Genomic DNA, 6,301 nt, shown 5'->3' on the forward strand with positions numbered 1-6,301 from the left:
TTGCTCAAGGCTAGTAGTGCTCTACCACTTGAGCTACAGCACTCCTTCCAGCTTTTTCATTGGTTAATTAGAGATCAGAGTCTCATGGACTTTCCTGCTCCAGCTGGCTTCCAACTGCCATCCTCAGATCTCAGCCTCCTGAATAGCAAGGATTACAGGTATGAGCCACTCATACCTGGCATTGCTGCTAAGAATGTTAAGATGAGTAAACTGGCTGCTAACTTGATGTAGCTCCCATTTGTGCTTGTCTGCTATTATACTGCTCAAAATAGCTGCTCAGTTGTCCCTACCCTACTTCAAATATCTATAGCCCCTCTTCAAGGAGAGGCAAAACAGCACTGCACAGTGTTTTGACCCAGTTTGAGGACCTGGCCACCTGTGAGTTAGTGTGATGGCCTTGGAATTCACACAGAATGAACCCTAGATTCAACAGTTGGGATGCTGAAATTAACTCACTTTCAAAGGCAAGTGCAAGTACCAAGGAGGAGAATTAGTTTACTGGCTTCTGAAAAGAGGATCCACATTGCTGTGAATGGCACAAGCTACTGGAATCTATTCCTTATTTGTTTTTACAGGGTTTGAACTCAGACTCACAATTGCCTGGCTTGTGCTTATCACTGAACTTTTCCAACACTGCTTTTTGCTGGTTGTGGGGATAGTCTAGTGAGCTTTTCTTACAAGGCTGGCTTTGAAACTCTACCTTACAGATCTTTGCCTCTTAAGAAGTTAGGATTACAGATTTGAACCACTGACACCCAAATTAGTCTTCTATCCTGAAATTTCAAGGAAAAAAAGGCTTTTGGATGGGGTTTTGGTGGCTCACACTTGTAATCCTATCTATTCAGGAAGCTTGAGGATCTGAGGATTACAGTTCAAAGACAGACTAATCACCAATTAATCACTGAAAGTCTGGATGTGGAGCTGTGGCTCAAGTGGTAGAGTATCAACCAGCCTTGAGCAAAAAAGCTGGTCAGCACCCAGGCCCTGACATCAAGCCCTAGCATCAGCACACACATTCATTCTTCTTTCCCCTGCCTTTCTCAAAATCTTTGGGAACCATAGGAGTTACTGACCAACATTTACTGAAACCTACTACTGCTAGCCAGTGAACAATATTTTCTGTGTAGTATAATGTATCTATAAAATAGAAAATATTTGGTATCCAGGCGCTGATGGCTCATGCCTATAATCCAGTTTCACAAGAGGCTGAGATCTGAGTATCTCAGTTCAAAGCCAGCCTGAGCAAGAAAGAGAGATTCTTATCTCCAATTAACCACCAAAAAGCCTGAAGTGGAGCTGCAGCTCAAGTGGTACAGTGCACTAGCCTTGAATAGAAAAGCTCTCAAGCCCTGAGTTGAAACCCCAGGACTGACTCCAAAAGAAAGAAAGGAAGAAAGAAATTTAGTTATATCAAACCTTGAAGTTATTTTTAGTATATACTTTATTGTAAAGATACTGTACAGAGGGGCTACAGTTACATGAGTAAGGTAATAGTACATTCCCTCTCCTTTGTTTTTCTCCTATCCCCCTCCCCTCCCCACCTCCCTAACTCCTCCCTCTCCCCCACTCCAAGTTGTAAAGTTCATTTTCAACATAGTGTCTTGTACATCTCATTGTTACAATAGGCCAACCTGTATCCTTGTTTCAGCATTTTGTTATTTCCTTTCCCCTCCCCAAATTTTAGAAAAATGTATATACAAGATGCAGGGCATCAGGATCAAATATAGTGAAAACAGGGGTTATACCATGGGGGAAGAACATACAAAAGAAACAAAAGAATAACATAAGCCTGGAAGTTTTAAACAGTGCATTTATCTTTGACTTCCATTTAAGCATCTTGGAGACCTCCAGACTTGACAAAGGTCAGTTACCTAACATCTCAGTGTGACCAAACAGGATCTGTCTGGTTGTCACAATATGTAGTTCTGTCTAGCGGCCTCCCATTCTTCAATAGGAGAGAATGATCAATAACCTTGCGGATGTCCTCACCCACCCAACAGAAGCCAATGAAATCATCCATTGCCACATCCATGAACAGATGTTTAAACTTTTCTTCTTTGCTAAGGTCCAAAAATCCATTTCCCAACATTTGTAGAACCAAGAAAACTAAAAGTTCACAATGAGCATAGGGTTACTATAAACTTGCAGAGAACTTTTTTTTGAAAGAATAGAAACAAGAGGGAAGATATAAAGAGAGCAGGAATGAAAGATAAAAATCCTCTTTTTTCATTAACTTGCTGATTAACTAGTTGTGTGAGCTTTACAAATACCAACATGAGGTTAGATGCTAAAAGTGAAGTCAAGTGGGAAATGGTTCTTTTCTTCACCTAGTTTTCAGTCTAGAAAGAAAAATTTAATAATCACATAAACGTAAGAGAAATTTGCAGATGTTCAGAAAAAACCTTAACTTAGATCTCTCAACAAGAAAAGGCTTCCAGAAAGAGATAAGGCTGTCCCTGAGTTTTGAGACTATAGAACACCATCTAAAATAAAAAGAGAAAAGAAAGTATGTCAAGGGAGCTCACATATACAAATTCACTGAAGAATGACTCTTGGTAGAGGCTGGGAAGGTGGCTCAGTGGTAGAGCGCTTGCCTTACATTCCTGAGGCCCTGGGTTCAATTCCTCAGCACCACATAAGCAAAAAGGAAAAAAAGCCAGAAGTGGCGCTGTGGCTCAAGTGGTAGAGCGCTAGCCTTGAGCTGAAGAGCTGAGGGACAGCGCCCAGGCCCAGAGTTCAGGCCCCACGACCGGAACAAAAAAACAAAAAACAAAAAACAAAAAAGAATGACTCTTGGGGAAATAATCCGTATTGTATATTTCTATTTATACAGGATTTTAGAAAATATAATTTATAGAAATAGCTGGACAGTGGTTGCTTGGGGACTGTAAAAGAGACCAAGATTTCCTTAAGAATAAGGGTTAAATGGGGATATTGCACATAGGCATATGAGTTTGAAGTTTGAAGCAACAGAACTGCAATACAGTATGCTGAAGATGTCTTCTTGCCGAAGAGAAATGATTCCATATGGAAAGTAGAATTTAGAGAAAAATTAAGAGCACTGGAAATGGCTCCAATTAAAGAGCTATAACTAAGAGCATCCTAAAGCAAGCTGGTGTTTTTCCACCTCATCACATTTGCTGTTACTGTTGCACCATTACCACCTCTGCCACCACTCTTTCCACCACCTGAGCATGCTGTGCTGCAACCAATAATGTCCTGCACCTGTTCCTTTTACTACCAATAAAAATGTCACTGGAAGAATGGTGACCTATTCAAGACAAATCTATTGGATAGAGTACCAGATCTATCTTCTTGACTATGGAATATGGAACTTCCACTGCACTACTGTCACATCCTCCAACTTCTGTGGGTGCTTGGGAAACAGGAAGCTAGGGAAAGCAGGTGCTTTTGTGCCACCACAGTGCTGGTTGGAGCTCATACCCATTCCTAACTGCTCCAGCTGGAGATCAACATAAACCTGGCATCTCAAATGGGGGGAAGGGTGCAGAGTTCATAGTCTGGTTTTGAAGGTGTAAGCTTGTGGCCATTGACAGAACTGCCATACTTCAAGCACCTCCATAGTCATTGCTACCATGACCATCCTGCAGAAGCTTGAGGCAGGAAGCAGAACAGAAGAGAGCCCACCAAAAACTCTACCTGTTGAGATCTGAGGATTGTGGTTCAAAACCAGCCCAGGCAGGAAAGTCCGTGAGACTCATCTCCAATTAACCACCAGAAAACTGAAGTGGTGCTGTGGCTCAAGTGGTAGAGCACTTGTCCTGAGCTGAAGAGCTAAGGGACAGAGCCCAGGCCAAGAGTTCAAGCCCCATGACAAAAACAAAAAACAAAAACTCACAAAAAACCCAAAACCAAAAAACTTTCACCCGTGCTTTCTCTACTCTACATGGCAGAGCTCCAGATACCATCTTGCCTCTTTCCTTCCTCCCTCTCCTTCCCCCACTTCTTTCCTCTTGTTTCTTTCACAACTTCGTTTCCTTCCTTGGTTTAAGTTTATTAGGTATTTTGTGATTTTTAGTATTTGACTATCTAGTATCACATTGTATAAAAGAAGCCAGTGATTCAAGATCTTCATGTTTCTTCAATTTTTTGATTGTTTTATAAAACATGCTAAACAAAATTAATGAGAGTATTTCTCTTTACCACATATTCTGCTCTTTAAAATGAACAAAAACACTAAGATCACAAAATACTACATTTTTTGCATACTTTTTGCATATTCCATGGTAAACTAAATTACAAGTATCCAACGACAGCAGGTAGGAAATGGGACCTGACCAGCACAGGAATATATCATATTTGAGAATGGCCTGTCACAACTGTTAACAACTTCCCAGGAATGACAGGGTCAAGCCTGAATTATATGGAACAGAGAGGAAGAGGTTTGTTTCCCCTCAGGGCCAAAACAGACAGACTAGAGCAAGCATAATGAGACCTCTGAGTCATGCCCAGCATTTAGGATGGCTATCAAACATGAAACTTCTTTGGCAGACTCTCTAGGGCAAGGGGCGAGACCTAGCCAGTCTCTCTTCTTTCTGGAAAAAAAACTCCCAAATGTGTATATTTATGAATAAAACTAGAAGGTTTACAGGACAGATAAAAGTGGACATACACATGCAAAAAATTATTCTACTATGCAACTGACTTGACACAACATATATCTATTCAGATGTTATGCTGAAACTACTAAATTGCCTTGCAGGGGGCTACCCACCCAACATCCTACCTTCCCACAGCTGGGAGAACAATGAACTGAGTTAGAATGAGAGGTCTGGAAACTATAAATAGTTGTGACTTACAGAATGATTTCCTGACTGAGGCCATCTAAGTACTGAAGAATATGAGGAACATTTATATAGTTATAGTTGGTTACCATATCTTGAGAAACAAGCTAATCCAGGTCAGGTGCTGGTGGCTAAAGCTTGTAATCCTAGCTATCCAGGAGGATGAGATCTGAGTGCCCAGTTCAGAGCCAGCTTGGGGAACAATATCTGTAAGATTCTTATCTCCAATAAACTACCAAAAAGCTGGAAGTGGCACTGTGGCTCAAGTAGTAGAGCACTAGCCTTGAACAAATAAGCTCAAGGACAGTGTCCAGTCCAAGTTCAAGCCCTAGGATTGGCATTAAAAAAAGAAATGAGCCAGCCATCTGGCAATACTGGCTACCACACAGTATGTGCTAGGCATTTGATATACACTATAACTATGGTTTTTACACTAGCTTAGAAAACTGGATATTTTCCACAACTTAAAGATACAGAAATTGAGGCTGCCGGCTGTCATTTTATTCCTTCAGATTGCAAAGCTTCACGAGCGGGCAGCAAAAATCCCCATTTTTTTTTTGTGCTGTCATATCTCATGTTAAGATAAAACCAGCACAACTGGCTTTATTTGCATCCTTTCTAGTCCTGTGTGTGTTAACATTTTTTTTCCTAGTGGGTTAAAATCATACAAAAATCAAAGCCCTAAAGCAAGCCTAGTGTACTAACAAACTCTTACTTTGCATCATTATAAGGATTATTGATATTATCAATATTTTGATGCAATTCAAATAACAGCTCACAGAAGACAGTACATTTGTTTAGTGGACTGCTAAGGGAATACAAAAGTGTATACCTTACATCTTAACCTTGATTACTTTGCATACATCTGGACATTATGAGAACTAGCATTTTTTTTTATTTTATTTGTGAACATACTGTATAGAGGGGTTACAATTACATGGGCAGGATAATGCATACATTTCTTACCAAGCATTGCAGCCTCCTCCTTTGTTTACCCTTCACATCCCTTCCCAGCCTCCCCCCTCCCCCCCACCCAATCCTTCTCCCCCCTCCCCCCCCCCACCGACATTGTAAAGCTCATTTTTGACATGACAATTTGTACTTCTCATTGTTGCAACAGGTCCACCTGAATCCTTAAACGACTTGTTTTTCCCCATCTCCTCCACAAGTTATACTGACATCAAATATAGTGAAAGCGGGGGTTATACTGTGGGGGAGGGACATACAAAGCAACAAAGAAATAATCTTATAAATGCATTAGAAACACATGCATGAAAGAAAAAAAAAACATTAAAATACCTATCTAAGGGGAGAACTAGCATTTTTTTTTTCTTTTTTGGTAGGTCCTGGGACCTGAACTCTGGGCCTAGGAGTTGTCCCTTAGCTCTTCAGCTGCAGGCTAGCACTCTACCACGGAGCTACAGCGCCACTTCTGACCTTTTCTGCTTATGTGGTGCTGAGGAATCAAACCCAGGCCTTATTTGTGCACGGCAAGC

This window comes from Dipodomys spectabilis, unplaced genomic scaffold, assembly GCF_019054845.1.
Source record: "Dipodomys spectabilis isolate Male_0828 unplaced genomic scaffold, ASM1905484v1 ptg000045l, whole genome shotgun sequence".
NCBI lineage: Eukaryota > Metazoa > Chordata > Mammalia > Rodentia > Heteromyidae > Dipodomys > Dipodomys spectabilis.